The sequence below is a fragment of the Mobula birostris genome, chromosome 1, assembly GCF_030028105.1.
Source record: "Mobula birostris isolate sMobBir1 chromosome 1, sMobBir1.hap1, whole genome shotgun sequence".
Classification (NCBI taxonomy): domain Eukaryota; kingdom Metazoa; phylum Chordata; class Chondrichthyes; order Myliobatiformes; family Myliobatidae; genus Mobula; species Mobula birostris.
The window spans coordinates 89,554,397-89,569,850 of record NC_092370.1 but is presented as its reverse complement, the minus strand read 5'-3'; the positions used below and the strand labels follow the sequence as shown (position 1 = coordinate 89,569,850).

Genomic DNA, 15,454 nt, shown 5'->3' with positions numbered 1-15,454 from the left:
TGAAGGGCCTGTTCCATGTCCTAAATTCCTAAATCACATCTCATTTCTATTTTAGCAACAACTTATTTTTAAATACTTACTCTTCATTCTGGCCATCCTCACAATATAAACCACCCTCTCTAGAATGACCCTGTTAAGCCCACTTGGGATCTCATGTGAGTAAATGAAGTCTCTTTACTTTTCTAAATTCTGCTGCTACAAGCCTAGCCATTATTGGTCAACCCTACTTCTCCAGGTGTTTGTCCCTTAGAACCACTTCCAAAGTATTAATATCCTTCTTTAAATAAATGGAACAATATTAAACCCAGTGCTCCTGAAGTGGTCTTATCAATGCACTATATAACTGAAGCTTAATCTTATTTTTGTGTTAATTTCCTCTAGCAATAAATAATAACATTTTGTTAGCTTTCCTCACTGCTTTCCGTAGCCTTTTGCAAATTATGCACCAGGACCCCAATGCCTCTGCATCTCTGAATTCTGCATTCTCTCATCACTTAGATAATATGCTGTTTTACTTTATAACTTATTTTTAAATTTTCATTTGGAATTTCACTTCTATACAAGTTCAGCTGTTGAAAATATGTGGTTTGGTAGCTTCTCTAAGATAACAGGGAGGAATGTTAAATGAAGATATTAGTTTTGGTCTCCCAATCCTTCGCACAGCATAATTTCAAAGCCACTTCTTCATATCTCTTGTAAGTAGAATTAAGAGCCATCACTGTTCACTTTGATGCGTTCACAATATCCTTCATGTACTGATATCCACATTCTTGTTCTTATTTATTTAGGCCTGGTGTGGAACTTTATCTCTTCAAAGCATCAGCGTTTCCTCTTTGATGTCTATGCTTTCCCTTAATTCTTAACTCCTCTGTATGTGAAGAGTATTGTTATATTTGGACAAGCTTCTGGGACACAGCTTGTCTACGGCATAGCGACTAGTCTATGCTTTCCTTAACTCTTAACTCCCCCCCATATGTGAAAAGTATTATTATTTTTGGAAAAGTTTCTGGGATACTGCTTGTCTACTAGAGCAGAGTTGTGCTTTGTTTGTGGGGAGTGTTATACCTTCTGTGCCATATCTATAAAAATATCTCTGAGCTGGCATAGACTTGATAGGCCAGATGTATACATAGCATATACATTACATATGGAAATATGGAACTTTGCTGCTTGTCCAGTTACCCAGCTCGTTATTGCATGTCTTTACATAGCAGTAAAGTTAAATGTAAATTTATTATCAAGGTACATATATGCCATCATATACAACCCTGAGATTCATTTTCTTGCCAGCATACTCAATAAATCCATAAATAGAATAATAACTATAACAGGATCAATGTAAGGCCACACAAATTTAGGCATTGAATCAGTATGCAAAGGACTACAAAGTGCAAACACAAAAAGAAAGAATAATAATAAATAAGCAATAAATATCGACACCATGAGAAAGAAAAGTCCTTCAAAGTGAGTTGGCAGGTTGTAGGAACATTTCAGTGATGGGGCAAGTAAAGTTGAGTGAAGTTATCCTCTTTGGATAACACCAACATTCCTATAGTCCTGATCGATAAGTTATGGAACCCGGGCCTCTGTACCTCCCTCTGCAATTGGATCCTAACTTTGTAACTGGAAGACCACAATCTATGTGTAGTAATATCTCCTTGCTGACGGTCAACACTGGTGCACCTCAGGGGTGTGTGCTTAGCCCACTGCTCTACTCTCTCTATACCCATGACTGTGTGGCTAAGCATAGCTCAAGTGCCATCTATAAATTTGCTGATGATACAACCATTATTCGCAGTATCTCAGATGGAAATGAGAGGGCATATGGGAGCGAGACATATCAGCTAGTTGAGTGGTGTCACAGCAATGACCTTGCACTCAGAGTCAGCAAGATCAAAGAGCTGATTGTGGACTTCAGGAGGGGGAAGACGAGGGAACACAAACCAATCCTCTCAGAGGGATCAGAAATGGAGAGGGTGAGCAATTTCAAGGTCCTGGGTGTTAAGATCTCTGAGGATGTAACCTGGTCCCAACAGATCAATTCAGCTATAAAGAAGGCAAGACAGTGGCTAACAACAGGAATTCTGCAGATGCTGGAAATTCAAGCAACACACATCAAAGTTGCTGGTGAACGCAGCAGGCCAGGCAGCATTTGTAGGAAGAGGTGCAGTCGACGTTTCAGGCCGAGACCCTTCGTCAGGACTAACTGAAGGAAGAGTGAGTAAGGGATTTGAAAGTTGGGGGGGGAGGGGGAGATCCAAAATGATAGGAGAAGACAGGAGGGGGAGGGATAGAGCCAAGAGCTGGACAGGTGATAGGCAAAAGGGGATACGAGAGGATCATGGGACAGGAGGTCCGGGAAGAAAGAAAAAGGGGGGGGGGGACCCAGAGGATGGGCAAGAGGTATATTCAGAGGGACAGAGGGAGAAAAAGGAGAGTGAGAGAAAGAATGTGTGCATAAAAATGAGTAACAGATGGGGTACGAGGGGGAGGTGGGGCCTTAGCGGAAGTTAGAGAAGTCGATGTTCATGCCATCAGGTTGGAGGCTACCCAGACGGAATATAAGGTGTTGTTCCTCCAACCTGAGTGTGGCTTCATCTTTACAGTAGAGGAGGCCGTGGATGGACATGTCAGAATGGGAATGGGATGTGGAATTAAAATGTGTGGCCACTGGGAGATCCTGCTTTCTCTGGCGGACAGAGCGTAGATGTTCAGCAAAGCGGTCTCCCAGTCTGTGTCGGGTCTCGCCAATATATAAAAGGCCACATCGGGAGCACCGGACCCAGTATATCACCCCAGTCGACTCACAGGTGAAGTATTGCCTCACCTGGAAGGGCTGTTTGGGGCCCTGAATGGTGGTAAGGGAGGAAGTGTAAGGGCATGTGTAGCACTTGTTCTGCTTACATGGATAAGTGCCAGGAGGGAGATCAGTGGGGAGGGATGGGGGGAACGAATGGACAAGGGAGTTGTGTAGGGAGTGATCCCTGCGGAATGCAGGGGGGGGGGGGAGGGAAAGATGTGCTTAGTGGTGGGATCCCGTTGGAGGTGGCGGAAGTTACGGAGAATAATATGTTGGACCCGGAGGCTGGTGGGGTGGTAGGTGAGGATCAGGGGAACCCTATTCCTAGTGGGGTGGCGGGAGGATGGAGTGAGAACAACTGTACGTGAAATGGGGGAGATGCGTTTAAGAGCAGAGTTAATGGTGGAGGAAGGGAAGCCCCTTTCTTTAAAAAATGAAGACATCTCCCTCGTCCTAGAATGAAAAGCCTCATCCTGAGAGCAGATGCAGCAGAGACGGAGGAATTGCGAGAAGGGGATGGCGTTTTTGCAAGAGACAGGGTGAGAAGAGGAATAGTCCAGATAGCTGTGAGAGTCAGTAGGTTTATAGTAGACATCAGTGGAAAAGACAGTGGCTAAATTTAATGAGGAGTTTGAAGACATTTGGTTTGTCACTTCAGACACTTGAAAACTTCTACAGAAGTACCATGGAGAGCATTCTGACAGGCTGCATCACTGTCTGGTATGGGGAGGGGCGGTTACTGCACAGGATTGAAAGAAGCTACAGAAAGTTGTAAAATTAGTCAGCTCCATCTTGGGTACTAGCTTCTGTAGTATTCAAGGCAGTGGCGTCCATCATTAAGGACCCACATCACCCAGGACATGCCCTCTTCTCATTGTTCCCGTCAGTACGAAAACTTGAGGCACACACTCAGAAATTCCCCAATGCCATCTGATTCCTAAATGGACATGGAACCCACCAATGCTACCTCACTTTTAAAAAACTATTATTTCTGTTTTTGCACTATTTAACTACTTTATATTATATATATAGTCATAGTCATACTTTATTGATCTCGGGGGAAATTGGTTTTCGTTACAGTTGCACCATAAATAATAAATAGTAATAGAACCATAAATAGTTAAATAGTAATATGTAAATTATGTCAGTAAATTATGAAATAAATCCAGGACCAGCCTATCGGCTCAGGGTGTCTGACCCTCCAAGGGAGGAGTTGTAAAGTTTGATGGCCACAGGCAGGAATGACTTCCTATGATGCTCTGTGCTGCATCTTGGAGGAATGAGTCTCTGGCTGAATGTACTCCTGTGCCCACCCAGTACATTATGTAGTGGATGGGAGACATTGACCAAGATGGCATGCAACTTGGACAGCATCCTCTTTTCAGACACCACCGTGAGAGAGTCCAGTTCCATCCCCACAACATCACTGGCCTTACGAATAAGTTTGTTGATTCTGTTGGTGTCTGCTACCCTCAGCCTGCTGCCCCAGCACACAACAGCAAACATGATCGCACTGGCCACCACAGACTCGTAGAACATCCTCAGCATCGTCTGGCAGATGTTAAAGGACCTCAGTCTCCTCAGGAAATAGAGACGGCTCTGACCCTTCTTGTAGACAGCCTCAGTGTTCTTAGACCAGTCCAGCTTATTGTCATTTCATATCCCTAGGTATTTGTAATCCTCCACCATGTCCACACTGACCCCCTGGATGGAAACAGGGGTCACCGGTCCCTTAGCTCTCCTCAGGTCTACCACCAGCTCCTTAGTCTTTTTCACATTAAGCTGCAGATAATTCTGCTCACACCATGTGACAAAATTTCCTACAGTAGCCCTGTACTCAACCCCATCTCCCTTGTTGATGCATCCAACTATGGCAGAGTCATCCGAAAACTTCTGAAGATGACAAGACTCTGTGCAGTAGTTGAAATCCGAGGTGTAAATGGTGAAGAGAAAGGGAGACAAGACAGTCCCCTGTGGAGCCCCAGTGCTGCTGATCACTCTGTCGGACACACTGTTGCAAGCACATGTACTGTGGTCTGCCAGTCAGGTAATCAAGAATCCATGACACCAGGGAAGCATCCACCTGCATCGCTGTCAGCTTCTCCCCCAGCAGAGCAGGGCGGATGGTGTTGAATGCACTGGAGAAGTCAAAAAACATGACCCTCACAGTGCTCGCTGGCTTGTCCAGGTGGACGTGGACACGGTTCAGCAGGAAGACAATGGCATCCTCAACTCCTAGTCGGGACTGGTAGGCGAACACACACATATATATATATATATATATATATATATATATATATATATATATATACACACACACATACATTTACTGCAACTTAATTTACTTATTTATTTTTCTATATTTTTCATGTATTGCATTGTACTGCTGCCACTAAATTAACAAATTTCGCAACATATGCCGGTGATATTAAATCTGATTCTGATTCTAGTCCAAGAGCCTGATGATTGAGGAGTAGTAACTGTTTCTGAACCTGGTGGTGTGAATCCTCAGCCTCCTGTACCTCTTCCTGATGGCAGCATCGGGAGGAGAGCTTGAACTGGATGGTGGGATCCCTGATGATGGATGCTGCTTTCATGTAGCAGCACTCTGTGAAAATGTGCTCAATGGTGAGGAGGGCTTTACCTGTGATGGACTGCCATATCCACAACTCTTTGTAGGATTTCCCATTGAAGAGCATTGGTGTTTCCATACCAGGCTGTAATGCAGCCAGTCAATATACTCTCTACTACACATTTATAGAAGTTATTCAAAGTTTTAGATGTTAATCAAATCTTTGCAAACTCATAAAGAAGTAGAGATGCTGTCATGCTTTCTTCATAATTGCATTAATGCGCTGAGTCCAGGACTGGTCCTCTGAAAGGATAACCTCGAAGAATTTATAGTTTCTAACCCTCTCCACCTCTGATCCTGTGACGAGGTCTGGTTCATGTACCTCAGATTTCCAAGCTGTTGAGGTTGTTTCATGATGCTTATAACTTGTGGCCTTGAAATACAATTTCTATTGTTGTGATCAATGGGCTGCATATTGAGATGTAGTACTGGGGAGAATGCATCATATGTAAAAAATACTTGCAGCAAATTTGCAATTGCTTTATTTTCATTCAGAAATGATCATTTGTGCAATTTGCTCCGGGTAAAGTCCAAATGGGACTGCCTACCCCTGCAAAAGAAATGGGCATTCAGTGATCCAGGTTTTGGGCTCATAGGGTTGACTATTTTTCTAAGTGGAGAGAAAATTCGAAAAACTGAGGTGCAAAGGGACTTCAAAGTCCTCGTTCGGGATTCCCTAAAGGTTAATTTGCAGGCTGAATCTGTGGTGAAGAAGGCAAATGCAATATTAGCTATCATTTCAAGAGGACTAGAATATAAAAGCAAGAGCGTAATGTTGAAAGTTTATAAAGCACTGGTGAGGCCTCACTTGGGAGTATTGTGAACAGGTTTGGACACCTTATCTTAGAAAGGATGTGTTAAAACTAGAGAGGCTTTGAAGGAAGTTCATGAAAATGATTCCAGGATTGAATGGCTTGTCATTTGAAGAGCTTTTAATGGCTCTGGGCCTGTATATACTAGAATTCAGGAGAATGAAGGGTGACCTCATTGAAACCTTTTGAATGGTGAAAGGCCTTGATAGAGTGGATGTGGAGAGGATGGTGGGAGTCCAAGACCAGAGGACACAGCCTCATAATAGAGGGGTTTCCTTTGAGAACGGAGATGAGGAGGAATTTCTTTAGCCAGAGAGTGGTAAATCCATGGAATTCTTTAACAAAAACAGCTGTGGAGGCCAAGTTTTTATGTATATTTAAGGCAGAGGTTGATAGATTCTTAATGGGGTCAGGGCATGAAGGGATACAGGGGTGAGGCAGGAGACTGGGGCTGAGAGGAAAATTGGATCAGCCATGATGAAATGGTGGAGCAGACTTGATGGTCTAATTCTGCTCCTTCATCTTCTGGTCTTATGGTTGCTTTCAGAGTAACTGTTCTCCAGTATATTCTTCTGCAGCGAACATGTAAATGGGAAGGATGAATCATTTTTGGGCATAGTTCCACAACCATTACCCTCTCCTACTAAACCTTCTTTAAGTGTGAAATTCAATGTTCTGTTCCACAGTGGAGAGGGACGGGTTTGAGTGGAGAAATGGCACATGTTTAATTCTGTCCTGACCGGATATCTGTAAGCATACATTTTCCATGGAGGTAATTAGACAATGCTTAGGAATGAGATGTCTAGTTATTTTCTAATACAAAATCCACAGCTTTGAAGTGTATCCAACTTAGAAGATAATGACAAGCGACCCGTGTATGTTTTCACTGCCAGGGACTTACCGAACAGATGATACATGGAGTCACCACATTCTGTTCTCTGATGTTAGTGGAATCAACTAGCTCATTGAAAAGATCTGAGCTTCTCATTCAATGTTTTGCTCATTATGACTCATAGAATGAATGGCTTTATGGAGGAGAAAATTTCCAATGATCACAAAGCATTTATACCATATGTATTTGTTCTGCTGAATTTGAAAATACCCGTTGCCATGGGGATAGCCTTTGTTTGAATTTTAAACAGAATGACTACAGGCAATGTGAATGCAGTACACCTGTTCACAGAGTGGAAAGAACCTACTTCCTTGAAAGCACTCATAATGTTTCATTTCCAATCTCTGGCCAACATCGGGGAGCTCGGATCTAATTAATGCCATGTCATGTTGATGCTGTTTTCAGATCAAACTTCTACAGTTTTAGGGGCTTTGTAAAACTTATCAGCATTGCAACCATTTATAGAGTCCTTATTCTAGAGTCATATTCCATGGAAACAAGCCCTTCAGCACACACTATTGCCACGATGGTTATCCATAAAACAGAAACAAACAAAGAAAGCAGCTCCAAAAGTGCAAGGAATTGTAGGAAGTTGTAAATAGAACCCACTCAATCACATAAACAAGGCTGCCCTCCATTTACTCCATCTAAACTACTTATGTATTGGGAAAACAGCCAACATAATTAAGGACCCTTTCCCACCCTGACCATTCCCTCTTCTACCCTCTCCTGTTGGGCAGTAGATACAAAATCCTGAAAGCACGAGCCGCTATCCTCAAGGACAGCTTCCATCCTGTTGTTATCAGACTCTTGAATGAACCTTTCATATGTTAGAAGGTGAAACCTTGATCTCCCTTCTACCTCTTCGTGATCCTTGCGCCTGCTTTGCGCTTTCTCTGTGTAAGGGTTTCTTCTTTTATGTTACTGCTAAGGTGAATAAAATGGCTTCTCTGTACTGTTAACTGCTGAGACAGTGGTTCTCTATAGCAGTATGTTTGGGTTATAATTATTGATAATGGGACTTGTATTCATTTGCTAACCAATTGGGATAAGTGTTATTCTTTCTGTCTGTGTGAAAGCTGTTAGTTTGCGCGGGCTATGGTGAGAAGGCGCGAAGAGGATGAAGAGAGAAGACGTGGCTTGAGGAGACAGTTACCGGACCCACTGGGCCTGGGCTCGGGGCGGGAGCCCAGGGGTCGACAACGAGCGAAGGAGGATCAGTGACAGGGAATCCGTGAGCTCCAACGTTTGTGCACTGGACATGTTTATGAGATTATTGGCACCTTTTATTCGTTTTCCTTTTCTTTTGTTTCTCTACTAACCCCATACTTAAATATAAAATCTTACTCGTTTAACCGTACATTGTGGACTGAATGTTATTTCAGGGTACTAATGTTACACAGGGGACACAACACACAGCATCCACCCAAACTTGATTACCCAGTTTGGCGGGGCCGAAGGCTGCTCTCCCCAGATGGAAGTGAGCTGAGCGAGCCTGAGGCTTATCAGGGGGCTACATCTGTAACAGCAACCTAACAGTCTGTATTCTGATTTATTTTAGAATCACAATGTATGGCATAAGTAGTCTGGATGGCACACAAAGCAAAGCCTTTTCACTGCATTTTGCTATACGCGGCAATAGTAGACAAATACCAGATTCTGAAAAGCAGTTCTGAGGACTGTGTAACATATAAACATTGGACGTTTGACTGGGAGTTCCAAAGAGAAAGGGCAATGTTTAAAAGCTCTGTCACCAAAGGTGGGGCAAAGGGTGCATCTGTCTAGATCTAGGAAAATTAAGCATGCAAGGAAGGGGTAAGAAGAGGTGGGACAAGGCTCCTTATTAAATATCCATAATAGGTCTCAAACTGAACAGCTTATTAGGCTGTGCTGTGCTGTGTGTCTAAGGTCACATATACGTATGTTATTCTGGGCAATGTAAGGGTAGCAGTTTCCATAAAGGACATGAATGAAGCAAATGGGCTTTGCACACCCACCTTTTAACTCCAGATTTAATTACATGAATTAAAATTCCCAGCTGTAGTGTAGGGTTCTAAGCTTACCTCTCTGGATCATCATTAGATATTTAGTATACTAATTTTATTGTAATGCTACCCTTCTGGGAGATCAAAGGGTTGATTGTTAATTGTAAATTAGTGTTTCAACTTCAGAACACTTCAGTAGATTATTTGTTGTCAAGGTGATTGTCAGTGAACAATTATACATATAACAGATAATTAGAAACAAGCTAGTCAGCCCAGGAGATCTCTGTCCCTCACCCAGACTGCCTGTAGATGACACCAGACCCTTAACAATGTGGTTGATTCTTATGTATTCTCTGAAATGGCTCTATTAGCCTCTCATTTTAAAAGACAGGCAATAAATGTCTGCTCGCATCCTATAAATTAATTATCACTCCCTTTAAAATAAGGACAAGGCAACTGCATTGGGACATGGAGCTTTGCTAAGGAAATCTCTTGGGGTCTTTAGTGTGTTAAAACATCATGTAGTGTCGTTAACTTGCTGGACTTCAATCAAGATAAAAGGCTTTGTATTAGTTTGAGATTCTACACTGGAATTGGAAGTCAGATGGCAGGAACATAATGTTTGAGTTTGCAGGAAATCCATAGGCCAAATCAAATATTCGTTATAGAGGTTCAAAGCAGAATTCTTGCTCAGTTGTTGCATGTATAACTGACCTCGACAGAAAGAATCCATAGATGTACTCGTCTCTTTATGTATCACACATTTCTAACAAGAGAAATATTAATGAGGAATCCCATATACTGTATTTCCCCAGTCTATTCAGCTATTCCCAAACAAACCCAGATTCAGCTTGATTATATGCCAGGCAAGGAAATTAGAATTTTCCTGTTCTGAAACAAAAGATGCTAAATATGCCCAGCAGGGCAGGCAGCATCTGTGGAGAAGGAAATGGAGTTCACATCTGAGATCCATGACCCTTCATCAGAACTGGATAGGTAAGAAAGCAAGCATACTTTAAGTTGCAGAGAGGGCGAGGGTGGAGGGAACAGAGGGATGCACAGGATAAGGCACTAAGTTACAATTGCTTTGAGAACGCAAACACGAGGAATTCTGCAGATGCTGGAAATTCAAGCAACACACATCAAAGTTGCTGGTGAACGCAGCAGGCCAGGCAGCATCTCTAGGAAGAGGTACAGTCGACGTTTCAGGCCGAGACCCTTTGTCAGGACTAACTAACCTCCCCCTCCCACTTTTATATCTCTTACTAGCTCATTCTTCAGTTAGTCTTGACGAAGGGTCTCGGCCTGAAACGTCAACTGTACCTCTTCCTAGAGATGCTGCCTGGCCTGCTGCGTTCACCAGCAACTTTGATGTGTGTTGCTTTGAAAACATTTCGTTAGGGGGCAGAAGAGATAAAAGCAACAAATTGATACAGAAGGTTACAGCCATGAAGAATGAGAAATAAAAATTCAAAAAGATGACCCTTTAAAACTTAGATGAGGAGGAATGTCTTTAGCCTGAGGGTAGTGAATCTGTGGAATTCATTGCCACAGAAGGATGTGGAGTCCAAGTCATTGGCTGTACTTACAGAGGCAGAGATTGATAGCTTCTTTTCTGGGAAGACTGTGAAGGGTTACAAGAAGATGGCGGAGAATGGGGCTGAAAAAAAATTAGCCATGATTGAATAGCAGTTCAGACTTAATGGGCTAAATCGCCTATTCCTGGTCCTCCATCTATAGCAGGCAAGAAAAAGTTTGCCTGAAATTGTTACATTCAAAATTGGATCCTGAAGGTATCAACATGCCCAGCTGAGAGTTGAGTTGTTGCTTCCCAAGTTCATGCTGGGCATTGCCACAGCCTCAACATAGGAGGCTGAAGAGAGGTCAGAGCAGAGGTAAGTGACAGAAGACTGGAAGCCCAATGCCACCTCTGGGGACCAAAAGGGAATGTCTAGTAAGTAAGTCAGCTACTCTGCTCACTCCAGGACCACTGAATGCAATACGTTTCTCCATAGACATCTTCCTCTTTCATTGTTCTGAGGGGACTGGCTGGTCCACTCACTCATCTCCACGCAGCACCTACCCCTCCAATTGCATATTGCGTTACACTGTGGCCTCCCCTGCACTGAAGGGCAGAGTGTGAATTCGATTACTACTTTGTAGAGTACCACTGTTTAGTCTGTGAAATTGGTCCTGGGCTTCCAGTCACCCATTTGAACTCCCTATTTGACCTTCTACAGTTTTAAGTGGTATCCAATATCAGTTCAAGGACCGCACATTATCTTCTATCTGGGCATGTTACAACGCTCATAAAAATTGCTGGTGAACGCAACAGGCCAGGCAGCATCTCTAGGAAGAGGTACAGTTGACATTTCGGGCCGAGACCCTTTGTCAGGACTAATTGAAAGAAGAGATAGTAAGAGATTTGAAAGTGGGAGGGGGAGGAAATCTCTTACTATCTTTTCTTTCAGTTAGTCCTGACGAAGGGTCTCGGCCTGAAACGTCGACCGTACCTCTTCCTAGAGATGCTGCCTGGCCTGCTGCGTTCACCAGCAACTTTGATGTGTGTTGCTTGAAATTCCAGCATCTGCAGAATTCTTCGTGTTTGCATGTTACAACGTTTGAGACTTAACAATAAATTTAACCATTTCAGATAACTACACTTTTCCTTGTCATCACAGTTGTGGCTGTGCTATTCTGCATCACTGATTACATCAACTTCTGTGTGGACTGCAATGTTCCAACAAGAACTGTCCTTTGTTATTCAAATAACAAGCCACGGGTAACAAAGGACATTAAGGACATCCTGAACGCTAAAAAGAGGGCGTTTAGAGATGGAAATAGGGAGGAGCTGAGGGCAATATAGAGGGACCTGAAAGCCAGGATCAGGGAGGCTAAAGACAGGTACAGGAGGAAGCTTGAGTGGAAACTCCAGCAGAACAACATGAGAGAGGTCTGGAGGGGGATAAGGACCATCACTGGGTTCCGGCAAACTAGCAACAGAGGAGCTGAAGGCAGTGTGGTCAGGGCCAACAAACTTAACCTGTTCTTTAACAGATTTGACATTGTGGCCCCTGCCCATCCCCCACGAGTCATCTGTTGTCGGCCCCCAACCAACACATATTCCACTCTCCCCTCCTACCCCTCCTCACAGTCCCCCATCCTGCTCTCATGACTATATCCCTTCCCCACACGAAACCACCACAGTGGGCTTCACAGCTGAACAGGTGAGAAGACAGCTGAAATGTCTCAACCCAAGCAAGGCTGCAGGACCGGATGGTGTCAGTACCAGGGTGCTCAAAGCCTGTGCCCCTCAGCTATGTAGAGTACTTCGCCATGTCTTCAACCTGAGCCTGAGGCTCTGGAGGGTTCCTGTGCTGTTGAAGACGTCCTGCCTCATCCCTGTGCCGAAGACACCGCGCCCCAGTGGCCTCAATGACTACAGACTGGTGGCATTGACCTCCCACATCATGAAGACCCTGGAGCTGCTCCGGCCTATGGTCAGGCCACACTTAGATCCCTTCCAGTTCGCCTACCAGCCCCAACTAGGAGTTGAGGATGCCATCGTCTACCTGTTGAACCGTGTCTACGCCCACCTGGACAAGCCAGCGAGCACTGTGAGGGTCATGTTTTTTGACCTCTCCAGTGCGTTCAACACCATCCACCCTGCTCTGCTGGGGGAGAAGCTGACAGTGATGCGGGTGGATGCTTCCCTGGTATCATGGATTCTTGATTACCTGACTGGCAGACCACAGTACGTGTGCTTGCAACACTGTGTGTCGGACAGAGTGATCAGCAGCACTGGGGCTCCATAGGGGACTGTCTTGTCTCCCTTTCTCTTCACCATTTACACCTCGGACTTCAACTACTGCACAGAGTCTTGTCATCTTCAGAAGTTTTTTGATGACCCTGCCACCGTTGGATGCATCAGCAGGGGAGATGTGGCTGAGTACAGGGCTACGGTAGGAAACTTTGTCACATGGTGTGAGCAGAATTATCTGCAGCTTAATGTGAAAAAGACTAAGGAGCTGGTGGTAGACCTGAGGAGAGCTAAGGTACTGGTGACCCCTGTTTCCATCCAGGGGGTCAGTGTGGACATGGTGGAGGATTACAAATACCTGGGGATACGAATGGACAATAAACTGGACTGGTCAAAGAACACTGAGGCTGTCTACAAGAAGGGTCAGAGCCGTCTCTATTTCCTGAGGAGACTGAGGTCCTTTAACATCTGCCGGACGATGCTGAGGATGTTCTACGAGTCTGTGGTGGCCAGTGCGATCGTGTTTGCTGTTGTGTGCTGGGGCAGCAGGCTGAGGGTAGCAGACACCAACAGAATCAACAAACTCATTCGTAAGGCCAGTGATGTTGTGGGGATGGAACTGGACTCTCTCACAGTGGTGTCTGAAAGGAGGATGCTGTCTAAGTTGCATGCCATCTTGGTCAATGTCTCCCATCCACTACATAATGTACTGGTTGGGCACAGGAGTACATTCAGCCAGAGACTCATTCCACCGAGATGCAACACAGAGCGTCATAGGAAGTCATTCCTGCCTGTGGCCATCAAACTTTACAACTCCTCCCTTGGAGGTTCAGACACCCTGAGCCAATAGGCTGGTCCTGGACTTATTTCCTGGCATAATTTACATATTACTATTTAATTATTTATGGTGCAACTGTAACGAAAAGTAATTTCCCCGGGGTCAATAAAGTATGACTATGACTATGACTATGTTATTTTTCCTCTTCTGTCTGTTCTGTTTATAAGTGTAATGTTACAACATTGGTCTACATCCAGTCACACACATTCTTCCTGCTGCCTCCCTTTCCTTCTCTGTAAATTAAAACATGCTTGCTGTTTTCCTTTCCAGTTCTGATGAATGATCTTTGACTTGTAATGTTGTCTCTGTTTTTCCCCACATTGATGCCTGATCCGAGTGTTTCTTTTACTTCCTATTTCTATTTTTTATAATTTCCAGCATCTGCAGTTTTTTGCTCCAACTTTCTTGCTCTATATGTCTCACGTAATGGATTTTTCCAATTCAATTATAGATTACAGGTGCCCCTGGAAATATCAGTAGCATCGAGATGCAGAAGGAGATCTGTGTTCTTGAAAGGCTGGAGTACTTGTGGTACGGCTGCTCTCACAGTACCATTTAGGCAGGTAGTTCCAGGATTTGACCCAGTGATGATTAGGGACCAGCAATACATTCCTAGGCAGGATAGAGTGTGATTGTGAGGTGGTGGTCTTCCCATGTACCTGCTGTCCTTACTGTAGGTGCTGGGAATCATGGGTCTGGGAGGTGCTTTCTGAGATGTTAATCTGGCCACAATTACAATTTACTGCTGTCCTTCGGCACCTGACATCTTAAAGGATTATTAGCATGGAAACTGACTAGCAAATGTCGAAATGCTTATTCATGTCAGCAGCAGAAATCCTTTGACTCATTTAACTGGTGATAGAATCTACATGATTAATGCTGCTGAACTTTAGTTAATATTTGCCTAATATGATCCTTAAACCACAATGCCTGTATTGAAGTAAAAGACTGGCACCACCTAACTGTTTAAGAATGGAAAAGTGAGTAAGGAATGTCCTTGTAGTGGAATGCTATACCCTGGGCCAAGACAGGCAAAGTTGGAAATGGAAAGATTCCTGATAATTCATTAGATTTATTTAATTGGCAACATTCGATGCATTATAAGGAAGCTAGAACTTACTGAAATAAATCAGAGACATTACAGTATTAACTAAGCACAAATCATTTGCACAAACACATCAGCTTTTGCCATATATTGAATATTTGGTCAGGGCAACAAATGGAATGTGCAGATGGAGCTGGGCGGTGATGGTGCCGGAAGGAGTATAAAGCAGAGAGGTCTGCAGCTACCTTTGAAAATACAGAAGATGCCTGACATGTGAAGGAAAGCTCAGTTCATGGAGACAGTCACTTTGTACTGGTGGATAAGACTGACTCATAATAGAACACCCACATTTTGTTACTGATTTTCTATTTTCCCCCACACCCTGCACTCCCTCAAATCCTTCCACCTCTTGTCCTCTTCATTTCCTGCCGTCCCCCACCCCCGCCTCCTCTCTCACTCCACTTCTGCCATGACCTCATGCTAATGAACGCCCGACACTTACCTCATGGTAATGCCATATTATAGCGTTCCAAATCTTCGCTCTGACTAATATTTAAAACTGAAGAAAAACGACTAAGGAAGCTAAATTTTCATGATGTATTTTGGAATCACTTTGAGACAGATTTATTTCTATCTTAGAGAGCTGGTTTCCAGCATTACCTGCTTTGAATGTTACCAGGAAGCGAGGTT

At 43.8% G+C, this 15,454-nt stretch overlaps 1 protein-coding gene across 1 annotated transcript in view; it reads right to left on the bottom strand.

Annotated features, from left to right (window-relative positions):
• LOC140201873 (protein APCDD1) overlaps positions 1–15,454 on the bottom strand; it is a 49,415-nt gene that overhangs the window by 16,667 nt on the left and 17,294 nt on the right. The gene's annotated exons all lie outside the window — the stretch shown is intronic.